The sequence below is a fragment of the Lonchura striata genome, chromosome 10, assembly GCF_050655825.1.
Source record: "Lonchura striata isolate lonStrDom1 chromosome 10, ASM5065582v1, whole genome shotgun sequence".
Classification (NCBI taxonomy): Eukaryota; Metazoa; Chordata; class Aves; order Passeriformes; family Estrildidae; genus Lonchura; species Lonchura striata.
This window is the reverse complement of record NC_140712.1, coordinates 13,476,139-13,488,818: the sequence shown is the minus strand read 5'-3', so window position 1 is coordinate 13,488,818 and position 12,680 is coordinate 13,476,139. Positions and strand designations below refer to the sequence as shown.

Sequence of the window (12,680 nt, the reverse complement as noted above, 5' to 3'; positions counted from 1 at the left end):
TCTGCATTTATATCATCACAGTTCTTCAGCAAATAGTTCAATGCAATACCAAGTATTGTTACTGCTGCCATTCAAAGTCAGAAGCTCCCTACTGTACACCAACTGATAAATATTATCTAGGGCTGCAAACACCTATATTCATTTGCTTCACAACAGCAGCATATTTCTCTAAAGAGAAAATGATAATTTGGGGTTGAAGGGCAGAATGATAATAAAATTAGTAAACCTATTGGAATCTTTTCAAGGTCTCCTTAATCCTGTACCATTATACTACATATGTGACTTTACTTTAGATTTTAACTCCACTTGGAACTCTGACACTTTTTTTGTTAAAATGAGTCTTCTAAAGCAAATGGTGATGGCAGAAGAGTTTATTGCTGATGAATCTCTGAGCACCAATTCTCCCAGCGGGTGCAGCTCGGAACACTTCCGAGATATTCTTGTGCACATTAGGATTTCTCAGGCCTGAAAGTTCAATGCAAAAAGAAGTGGTATGTTCTCATGCCTCAACCCCTAACTTAGTTTGCATATGAATAAGAGTCGTCCTTTGGAAATTTGCAGCAACAGTCTAGTGACTAATGTATGCGGAAGAAATTGAAAGCACTGACTCCTGTAGATCAGGATTTCAATAGCATTCTTAAAAGACTTCAGCTAACAAAATCAAACCACATAGGCACTTGGTAAAAGCAGCATTAGTCCAAGTTCTGGTGTGCATAATTAGGAAATACTACATGTGCTGTGTATGCCAGGCATCCTGGAGCAGCCTCAGCCTTGGCAGGCCTTGCAGTCTTTCCGGAGGATACAAACCCCCGAGTATTTAAAAGCATTCATTAACCTAAAGAGTCTCATTTATTAGTTGCTCAACTCAAGACATCTTAAAAGTAATTTCCAGAAGTGCCTTAAACCTTATCTCTCGACTGATAGTAAAGAATTATCATGACAGTGATTACAAGACCTCTGATCTGCCCTGAATTCCCACAAAGGTACTATTCAGTGCCACCTTCTCTGGGAATCTGAGGAAGATTTTGTGCTGGGTATTAAGGCTTGATCTACATAACTTCTTGGAGGACAAAAATCTTTCTTAGGAATGCAACCCCTCAGGTTGCAAACAGAAGTGTTATTTCAAACTTGCTTTCAATTTGCAAGCAGAACAACTTTCTAATTTACTTCAGGTTAGGTCAACCAATTTATCAAACAGATTAAAGTCCCGGCATCTGCTAAATCACTTTTGTGGAAACTCGTTATGGAGCACAAGCACAAAGATTTGCAGGCAGGTTTGAAGAGGCAGCAGAGAGCAGTGATGATCAGCCAAGTGCACCACTGAAGATGGTCTGAGCTACAACAACTGGCACTGATTATGGCAGATTCAGGCACTTTCTACTCTGTGCTGTGAAAACAAATATATTTAATCACTGCAGGCAGACCCAGGGAAAGATTCATAACTGCAGCCTAATTGAAGAATAATTTTATCTGCACATCCTGCCACGATAGGTCAAATTCATAACCACTGGACATTGTAATACAATTTCTGCAGTGTCCCACTTTTTCTGTGGCTACTCCCATAGAAAAACCTGCCAGAGGACCTTGGCAGAAATGAATTTGAACACTGTCCTGATGAGTTGGAGGAGTTGTTGATATTATTTGGAGACAAGATGATTTGCAACACTATTTTGAAATATAAGCTTAATAAAGAAAACAGTAATTGCATGCTTATAATTTCACTGATTACAGAACAGAGCTTGCAGCTTTCCAAATTATAGTTTACAGAAATGGTATCCTGAATGTTTTAATCTGTGCTTCTTTCTAAGCACCCATTCATGTGACTTGTCCCCCACAGCAGTGTATGAATTTTGCAAAACTGCTTTTATATAGTCTGCAATTCTTGAAGAAAAAAGAAAACTATTTTCCTTTAAAAGGCATATTCTCAAGGTAGGTGACACTCTGTGGGAGGCTCAGCTAGTTGCAGAGTTGCAGTCCATCAGAGCCATGTACTATTCTATCATCCTTGATTTAGCCAAGTAAACCTCATTAATCTAACAAGCAGCATCCAAAAATATTTGGTTTTTGCAACAGCATAAATTTAGTAACTGCATTGTCTAATTACAGATTAAGAAGAAACTGGCAAAGAAATGACTAACTGCACATTTTTCCCCTTCAATAACATAGTTAAAAGCACAGTCAAGGAATCCCACCTGTTTCCTTATTCAAAGCTCAAAATACATTCTTATTTTAAGGTTAAGGTTATTTAATGCATGCTGTTGGTACGAATATTGCTCTTCTACAAATCTATTTGTTTTATAAAGAGACAAGGCATAAGTATTAAAAAAAAAGCCCATCTTTGTCTTTTATTTGGAACTACAATGTACAAATCAAAGCCAACACTTGGAGTTCTGACAGTTACATTTTTGCTTGTTTTTAAAATTGTATCCCTTCTCTTGGATGGATGAAAGCCCTTTCCCTTCCTGGAATGACTTTTATCAGGAAATACAGACTAAATACTCCATGCCTCACTCATCACTTGTGGTAGCCAAATAAATTACAAAATTACATAAATCCAAAGAGCTTACAAAATATGAATGCTTTAGTAGAAATTCCCTGTCTCTTAAGGTAAAATTAATTTTTTTCTTCCTTATTTAAATAATTACACTAATTGTAGATACTGCATTTTTCTTTCTTACAGTTACCAAATCCTACATTTTGGGTACAGGGAGGTACATCCTTTGGGTACATCCTCAGGCCATCAGCAACTAAAGACCTTCTGGAGATTAGCAGGAGAGTTTTTTATAAGGTATAGCACCAAGAACTTTGTCACCAGCTTCTCTTGAAGTAGCAAATGAAACTTCACCATCCCTATTCTCTTCAGCAGGATTTCCTCCTAAAATCTGGTCTACCAAAGTTCCCTGGATAACAAAGTTCAATTAAGAATCAATGTTTGTTTCAATTTTAAGGATCACTCAGTCTCTAGGCTCCATTCAATCCTCAGTCTTTCCACTGAGAATCATTCTAAAATTTTCAAATTATCATAGTCTGCTAAATACATCCCCAAAGCACACTCATTGCAACATGAAAACCAAAGAATAGGATTCTTAATGAAACAATCAAAAAAACTCACATAATGGTTAATTAATGGATCCAAAGTAATAGCAAGTACCAGCATCACAATCAGCACCAACCACAGCCCTCCTACACCCTGCCTTTCCTAGTCCTCTCCTTGTTTCGTATGCAGAACCACTCCCACCACCCACCTGCTTACCAAAAAATCCTCATTAACTCAGCATCTGTAGCTTATTGACACAGCTCCTCCTACCACAGCAAAGCAAGTTCTTGTTCCAAACTATCCAGCATTTTAACATTCTCACTCATTCCATTATTGGCTCAAGCCAATTATTCAGGAAGAAGAAATATCAGCAGACAGGAAATAAAGTAATAAATGTAAAATAAATTTTGAGGAAAAAAAAACAATGAATGAACAAAATTAAAGCTTTGTTTATAAAATGTCAAAAGAATTATGTTGTTAGGATTTTTTTCTGCAGGATTATTTTTAGACTGAAGCACCAAAAGCATTAATCTGAATTTGCCGTAAAAGGATCAGCCAAAAATACATGCATGTTCATTTCTATGATGCAGAGCATTTATCTCATAACAGAAAAATGAACTGAATGGCTTCACACATCATCTATGATATGGAAGTAATGTTGAACATTATCTTGGTTTCAATGTGCACCTCTTCCTGTTTTTCTGAGTGCAATCTCAAAACAAAATACAGGCACAGACTCCATTTCTGGGGAGAAGTAATGGACATGGGCTCATCCAGATCTCCGTGTCTACAGAACATTCCTATTAGTGCTACTGAGTGTTAGAAGCACCTCTAGATGAGCAAATATCTCTTTCATTTCTATTAGTCTGTGAGACTTTCTCATTAATCAAATATCTAAACAGAGATATGCACAAATATTTTAATAGGCTATTTTATAGTTCTACATTTTTGTTAAATAATAAATAGCTCATTATGTGCTAATGCATAGTGATAATCTGCTTGTGGCTGCTAATGAATTGTATCTATGGAATTTCAAACAATATCTACTTACAAGTAAATAATTAAATTAGCATAAGAAACGTAGAACTAATATACTGAGACACTAGTCAGTGTTTCATATGGATCATTTAGGCCCCTCAATACAAACAGAACTAGAAATACAGTGCTGCCAAATGCAGTGCTCTGCCCCAAGCTCCACAGCTGCAATCCAGCCTGACAAGCACAGAACAGGGGCACAGCCCCTGGACAAGACCCTCATATGGCTTTTACCCTGAATCAATCAGCTAATCCTTCCCCAAAAGGCCATTGCATTACACCAGAAGAGTTCTTAACACAAAAATGTCCCCCAAAACTAGAAGTACCAAGCAGTATTTACTGGACTGACAGTAAATTCAAAGTCTTCTGTTGTGAGGGCAACCCTGGATCCACTGCTTTTGAATTTCATTCCCAAAACACTAAGAGAAACAACAGCCCATGCAGCATCATCTGATACCACAGCTTTTATTATTTGTCTTACTTATTTTCTATTCTTGGACCTCTCTAGTGCAATATTCTTTTCAACTTTCTTGTGTTTAAAATTCACCTTCTTTATAAACAGGGTTGTGGCAGGCAGGCAGCTCTGTGTTTGGGGTTCTAACCAGGAATATCTGACGCTCTGACAAGAAATGTCCAGGTCATCACAGCAGCAAAATGCAGCTAAAAAATTTCTGGATCATATTCATCTCATATTAACATTGCAATATAGTCCCGTTTTTCTGCAGGTGAGGAAACTGCAGCTGCTGAATCATATGCCCTGCAGTCCTTGCTCCAGGACTGTGCTCACCTGGCTGTCATTGGGATGATCCTGCAGGACTGAAAAGCAAAGATGGATAACAATCTCAGCAGGACCACTGCTGGCAGTGAAGTACACAGGAGAGAGCCACAGCCAGGATGGCACACACGGAAGGTGAAACGATGGGATTAGCCACGCAGACTTTCTGTCCCACAACATGCAGCTATGCGGCAATGAGGTTGTGAACTGATCAGGTAGAAAATCAGGTGATTAGTGACATGAATACATAAATTGAACATGTTCAGGGATACAACTGAGTTCATTGGTGTGAAAGGAGATCCTGTTCATACCTGAACAAGCACTTAATGATTCCTGTGAGCATATTATCTAAAGTACAAACAGGGGTAGAGAGAACAGTTAATCTGATGCTCTTGAGCAGACACTGTTGTGTTTGTGCACATTCAGACCAGTATGAGCATGAACAGGATTCACACAAACAAGAAACCAACAGTGTCACAGGTTTGCCTGGAGTGCAAGCCTTTGTTTTTACTATGTATACATCAATATCTATATTGTTACTTTCCTACATCATCACCAAGACAATTTATTACATTTCCTTCTACTTCTAGAGGGCTCAACAGTGCCATTTAAATGATGCAGATTTGTTACAGTTTAGAACTCTCTATGTACTGGATTACTTGCTAACAAAAAGCTCTGTGATTCCTGCTATGATCTGTTTGATGTGGTAAAATAATGAATATGTAATTCTGTAGACACTTCTTACTGTTAGAAGTCTAACTCATCTGGATTGATACATTCTAATTGTTTCATGCATGTGTCAGTAGAGCTTAGCCTGAAAAAACATTATTATCTTTATTAACACTTGGTAAGATTTTGTGTGCAGGACAGATCTGCTGCAGCATTGGACAATGGGCTCTGAGCTGAAACTCCTCACTAATACATTTCAAGAAGCTATTAAATAAGCCATGCTGGCAGTCTGGGCATTCATCTTCATCAATTCCATTTTTTCTTCTATAGTATTTTTAGGCTTAGTTTAGTCAGTATGACAACACAGAACACACATATAGATGCAACATAATTAACTGAAGACATGCTGTTGTGCAAGAAGGATGTCAGTTGACCTAGCTTTAACCCCTCATGCCTTTGAAGACTACATTAGTTCTGTGAAATTTATTGAAGGCACAGTATTGTAATCATGCTTGACTTGGAAATTAGCCAGATATCCACCACAAATTCACAGGAGTTTAGAATAAAAGTGTGCTCCAGTTTCACATGACTGGACAGAAATACAGGGATCAAACATTTTGAAATCACTATTAAGGAGAATCACTGTCTTTTCCTTTAAGCAGAAGAGATTTTGTTATCCTTCACACTAAAATGGTCTTGGCTCAAAAGAAAGCTCATGTATACTCTCTATTTAATATTTTTGATATATGAGAAATACCTGTTATTGATTTCTTGAAGAAAAAAATTGACAAGGAAAACTGAAAGACTGTCATCAGCTTCTACTAATGGTTCCTGACATCCCTCTGACATACTGACATCATGGATACTGCTTCAATATGCATGATTAGAAATTTTTCCAATTAATTAAAAAACAGTCTGAGTTTAGCCACCATCACAGGAGCATGCTGCAACATTAGCTGTCTGGAAAGAAACTTTTAAAAAAATCACCACAAAAATTTAAACATATGACAATACTGACAATGTGATTTTTGTCCTGGCAATATCATTAAACTGCATTTCAAATGCACTTGCTTAGTTCACCACCATGTGATGTGATGTGATGTGATGTGGTACCAACTTCTAAGACAGCAAATAACTTTGCCTACTACAATAGATCTTCTGAAAAATAAATCTATTTATTAGGGCCTAAAACTCTTGTGATCCCTGTGGAACAACCACCTATCAGCAGCAGCTGCTAGGTTACAAAACCAAAACACTTTAGGCTACCATTATCTCTGCTAGAATTCTTTCATTTGACTACTCTTGGAGTTGAGAGGTTCATTATATTCCCAAGAAGACAAATTTTTTAGAAGGTATTAAATTGACTAGAACCTTCATGTGGACCTTTCTCACAAAATAAACATACAAAGACATTTTTTTAACTCAAAAGAAAGACAATCTCTTGGATGGTATCTAGACTGCTTTACAAAAATGTATTAATTGTGAAGCTGAGAAAATGCTTTAGAAGGGTGGAAAAGTATTCCTGGATATTTCCTCTAATGACATTCATAAACTAACAAAAATACTTTTTAAAGACAGGTGCTGACTGAATAAACAACTGAACATCTGTTTCTGCAATAAGAAACAAAATGCTCAATACACAAGCCCAGTATGATAGTCCAAGAAATCAAATTTAATTTTATGATTTTAAATCTGGAGGATGGTTGATTATTTTAGTCAGATGTTTAAAAAAAAATAAAATGGATTTCTGCAATAAGAAAATGAATAAAATTAAGGAAGCAAATAAAGTACTAAGAAGTGCTCAGAATGTATCATTGCAAGGAGAGTAACAGATAGAGAAGCAGAAATGCCATTGTGTCTCTTGCTCCACTCTACAGAGCACTGCAAGGTCCCTGTGCCCTCTCAGGTCATGGGCTGAGAATCAACAGAAAGGGACAGACCATTGGAGCAGCTGCCAAGTGACACTCAGGAGGCTGGCACCAAGACTGGCCACTTTCCTTCAGTTCCTATTTTTATATCTTTTTTCCTTTCTTAGGTTTATAAACTCATCATATTTAAGAGGAAGCTGGGAGCTGGAGAAGGTGGAAAGAGGAATAAAAGCTTATTGTTCAGAAATTACCTAATCTAGCAAGAAAAATCTCATATATCCAAAAAAAAGGGACTGAAGTGCTGGACCTCATGCTTGATTAACAAGACCCATTCGCATGTGCAGCTCTTTATAAAGATGTGCCATCTATCTCCCAAGCTCAATGTTTAATCGAAGTACTTTATTTGGCCTGCAGGGCCCCCCTAAACCCATTCACACAGTTGGTGATTTTCCAGCATCCTTAATGCCTGGGTAGCTATTGGACAAATGCAGAGCTAGACCAGTGCCCACCAGTGTTTCCATGAGGTATCATTACAAAGGTTCCTGCATGTTCTCTCTGTTTCCAACCCCTTAAATACACAGTTCTGACTTCTTTGAAAGATGAAAAACAGTGTATCTACCTTCTCAATTCCTATTACTTGTATTAGACCATTTACACTCTGCTTTCTGACATTAGCTACAATATATGGGATTATAAAAGCTACACTAGACCCTCAGAATGCATTTTGGAAACATGAGGAAAACAGTCTCCCAGGTTGTGTTCATTATCAGAAACTGCAAAACCCTGATAAAGAAAATTGGGAAATAAATAATCTTTATATACAGTTTCTGTTTTTACAAGAGGAAGATGTTTATCAAGCACAGCCAGAAACAGTAACCAATTTATATATGATGGTGAAGGGATTTAAGCAAGGCGTGTTTTTGTTATTTTTTCAAATCCAAAGAAAAATATTTTTATAACTTACAAGTTTTCCTGCTTTCTTTAAATATATCAATTAGTTTAATGAAAGATACGATGGCTGAAAACCTTTGTGAACCAGACAAAAGCAAACAAAAAGGAAAGGAAAGCTTTGGAATCCTTCTAGAAGCAAGCTGGAAGCATGGAATATCTCAGGCAGCGAGTTCCCTGGGCACAGTCAGGACAGCCTTAGCACAGCAGCCCAGACTGGCTCTACACACACATTGCAGTGGGATGCACTGAGTGCTGGCCTAAGGCACCCAGACTGCCATGCTGGCACAAAATGTTCTTAAATGGTTTTTGTTTTTTTTTGGGGGGAGGTTGGGCATTCTTTAATTTAATAAATGCAACAGTCTTCAAAACCATATTTTTCAAAAGATTAAGAAAGTGAGGTTTAGGTTTGTTCATATGAAGCAATTTTATCATAAATCCTTTTTATAGGATCTTATGAGCATCCCTCAGTCACTTCACTATGCATATGCATTTCACTTTTTGCTAGGGAAAGAAGTTTTATACTGATAAAAAAAACAAAGCACAAAAATACATGGCAACTTGCCTAGAGCAGTAAGAAACCTTTGCAACCAAGCAATTCAGTGACTTAAATACAAACATCCCCTTGATCCTGAGCATAATTAAGAAGGGAAATGAAATGCCAATGCTTTATTGAGGTCACATCTTCATTTTTAATTTTAACTTATTTGTTGCAATTTACCCATATAGTACATTCAGTAATATATAATAAATAAACTTTTATAGAGTTAACAATGCTTTTTTCCCTGGCACATCCTGTTCCTTCTCTACAGTGATAAGTTGACCAGCGATACCCAATAAAGAAAAATGTAGTAAGCACATGAGGTTGTATTGTGCAGATCTGCTGAAGTCACAGAGGGTCTTAGACAGGCACATTATTAACAATTAGCCACTTACTGTAAATTCTAGCTGACACATCTCATTAAATATAGGCCAAAATAGACTTTGGTGATCGAACCTCATTTTTAATAGCTTTTCCCAGCATTCTGCCAATTGTTGTCAGGAAGCTGAAAATTACTCCTACCACTAGGATGCCCACTTTATTCTTGCTGACTGCTGAGAAATTTCAAAAGGCTGGCCTGCCTCCTCTGTGCCTGATAAAGGTAAAACCCAACCATGTGCCTATGATGGAGATAGGCTTTTAAAAACCTCTCAGCAGGCAGCAAGAAGGGAAGAGAAGTAGGGGGTAAAAGGAAAAATATTTTCTTTTGTTGTTTCTTCTACATAAGAGCCCAGAGTGACTTATAACATTGACTGCCCCCTTCTAACACAATTTTGATGTGGGACTGAACAGCTGGTCTAGCGTCCAGAATCTAAATGGCAACTTATTGTTGAAATATCTACAATTACTTTCCACCCCCACAACCAATCACAAAATAAATGGAAGTATTTTTTTCATAACTATCAAACTTAGCCAAAGATATTTTTTAGAAGATTTTTTTTTCTTTTTTTATTTCTTTTTTATTTCCTCCCAGGCCAGTTTTACATACTGAGAAGGGATTCCATCTATGTTCAAAAGGAAGAAAGAAATTGCAGACAAATATAACTTACTTAGCAGAGTCCTCTGTGAGTATCTTAAGATCTCATTAGCCAAAGGTAATTGTCTTAGCTCCAGTAATCTCTTTGCTCTTAATGTTTTCCATCTTTGAACAAGTATCAAACAAGAACCAAACTTGTGTCCTCTGGCTTAGTACCAGGGTAGTTTCAGCAAATACTTTATAGACAATATGTTAACAGATCAAATGGTGTAGCAGAGCACAACAATTCAAGAAAAAGGACTTCTTAAGATCTCTACCTGGAGAGATAAATGATGGCATCTGACCTGTAAAGATTTTGGAGTTTCCTCTTTGATCCTAATTGTCTTCATGCAAAATACTTATGGCTGAGAATTTGCTTCACCACGAGCACATGCAAAATATAGACATCACATGTTTGTTCTGGCTGGCAAAGAGTTCACTGAAGGGCCCAAATCCAATCTCCTGCTGAAAGCAGCATTAACTATAAGCTCAAACCAGGCTTCTCAGGCTTTTTCCCAGCCAGATTTTGAAAACCTCAAGGAATCCACACAATCTGGGACTACACAATCTTCCAGGAAGCTGGTCCCAAAGTTTGACTGCCCCCAAAATGAGATATGTTTTTCTTTATATCCAATCAAATTCAATCTATTTCAACTTTCATCTTAGACAAATGTGTACAGTTTACCCCAAAATAATCAGAGAAGGCAGGTAAGTATCCAGCTCGTTCAGAGTGACTGAGCCACTGATTGAAACATAAAGAGTTATAGCCATGATTTTACACAATTTACTAAATTCTTATAGAGCTCCAATGCCCACAGCCTCCTATTCTTTACAGTTTGTAATTATTTCTGCATAAGTGCCCAGTCAGGCCAATAATGCACTGATCCCTGTCTTCCAAATATGTTATTCTGACTCATTTGGCAAATACTTTCAGTGAGCACAGCTTTTTTAGCCCCAGTATTCTCCCATTTGTCTGTTTAAGAACACATTTTTGGCAAAAACTTCTGGATCTATTAAAAAAAAATAATAAAAAAAAAAACCAGGAAATTGATTAGTAAACATGGGGAGTTTGTTTAGTTAGGTTGTTGCCACGTTTAAAAAAACAATGACCTTGAAAGAGGAGTTAGTTATCTGCCAACCAGTGCACTGAATGGAAAAATTAGGAATAAAGCTTCAGAAGCCTCCCACATTTTACTTTATAAGTATTCAGGTCTGAATGTGAAGTCACTCACCTGTGTTTCCCTAGCCTTGATTTAGCCAAGACTTTTTAATGATGTGTTTAATTTTAAAGACATAAATGTGACCTTCTCATGGGAAACTTTCTTTAAAATCATTCTTCAGTGATCTAGTGAAACCATCTATCTAAACAGAAATGATCCTCATCAGGAAATCAGCAGAAATTGGCTATTAAAGCATTTTCAAGTTTCCTCTGGGATATATTTCCAACAAGGGTAAGAACCCTTGTGAGAAATTGATCCCAGAGGAAATTTTATCCACAAGGGTTTCTGTCTTTTAACTGATACTTTGGTGTTTCAGATCAAAGACTGTGTCTTCACTCCATTTTCTGCTTATTCTCAAGACAGTCAGGAGCAGATTCTGTTAAGATATGTACTACTAAGGGAAAAAAAGGATAATAATCACAGACAATATATACAATCATTAAAAAAGTTTCCTGTAATGAAACTTGAGAAAACTGCCTTTTGGATTCTCAGCTTCAGAACCAGAAGTGGTAAAACAAGAAAAGAAATTTTAAGTCACACACAAAGAATTCTAATGTTCTTCCAATACAAAATGTTCTTTTTTACTTGTCCAGTATTGCTTTTTTTATATGTTCCTCAAAATAGAAAAAGATTTAAAAACCCTTCTAATTTCTTCTTCCACAATGTGTACTGCAATGAAAAATGGCTTCTTCACTTTGCCTGTCTCACAAGGGTCGTGCCCCCTGCGTGGTTTAGCTGCCACAACCGACAGCTCCCACCTGTGCACATGTGCAGGAGGCACTGCTGGGCTGCTGAGGAACAGCCAAGGGACACAAACCAATCTATGCTCACAGCTCCTAGGGAACCCTAACTCGGTCTTGAAAAGAAGGAAAGTGAAGCAAAATAATAGTGTAAACTCAGGATGATTTCCTGTATTTAGTTAGAGTCTTGAAAATGAGAATCATGAGGTGGGCCAGGAAGATTTTTCTTTCAATTTTTTTCAGAAAATTATTTAGAGAAAAACTGTCTAATCATACCAGAAAACAAACCCAGATATTCTGCCATATGGAAAGATTCTCAAATTCTCTAATCTGATTCACATGAGCTATTTAGGTAATTAACTTAAGCTGTTTAAAGAAAGGTGAAGAGGGAATGTCAGAAAAGGAAGCCAAGCAGCTCACAGATACAGCAGCTACCTCTTGCCTCCTGCAATCACCAAAGGAGACATTATGGTGATGATGAGCAGGGTGGAAGCTGAGTGGAGCTCAGGGGCTGAAGGAATCTGGCTGTCTCACCATGATGGAAGTCTCTGGGACAGAGGAAGGGCTGCATGACCTTCCCTGGCACAAGACACATCTCTGCCGTAGAGGAGCTGAGGCAGAGCTTGCCACCACAACCCCTCCAAAATATCTGGAAGTTGGATAAGGCAGAATGATCCCCTGTCCACAACAGCCCATTTTTTCCTATTATTTTTGCCACACTGCAAAGCCTGTTTGCCATCCACAGCCTTAAGAAATCTCAAAAGATAAGGAGTAACTGCTCTACTGAATTTGAAAATCAGAATCTTAAATGGCTGTATTCTTCTTGAGGGGA

At 37.5% G+C, this 12,680-nt stretch overlaps 1 long non-coding RNA gene across 2 annotated transcripts in view; it reads right to left on the bottom strand.

Moving 5' to 3' along the window:
* The window catches only part of LOC110474173 (uncharacterized), a 352,072-nt gene that overhangs the window by 270,848 nt on the left and 68,544 nt on the right, over positions 1-12,680 (bottom strand). Inside the window, exon 1 of one of the 2 annotated variants that reach the window (XR_002466029.4) lies at positions 3,113-11,342. The exons of the other annotated variant lie outside the window; for it this stretch is intronic. This is a non-coding gene — a long non-coding RNA (uncharacterized LOC110474173). Of the gene's footprint in view, positions 1-3,112; positions 11,343-12,680 lie in introns of those variants that run through there. 2 annotated transcript variants of the gene reach the window in all.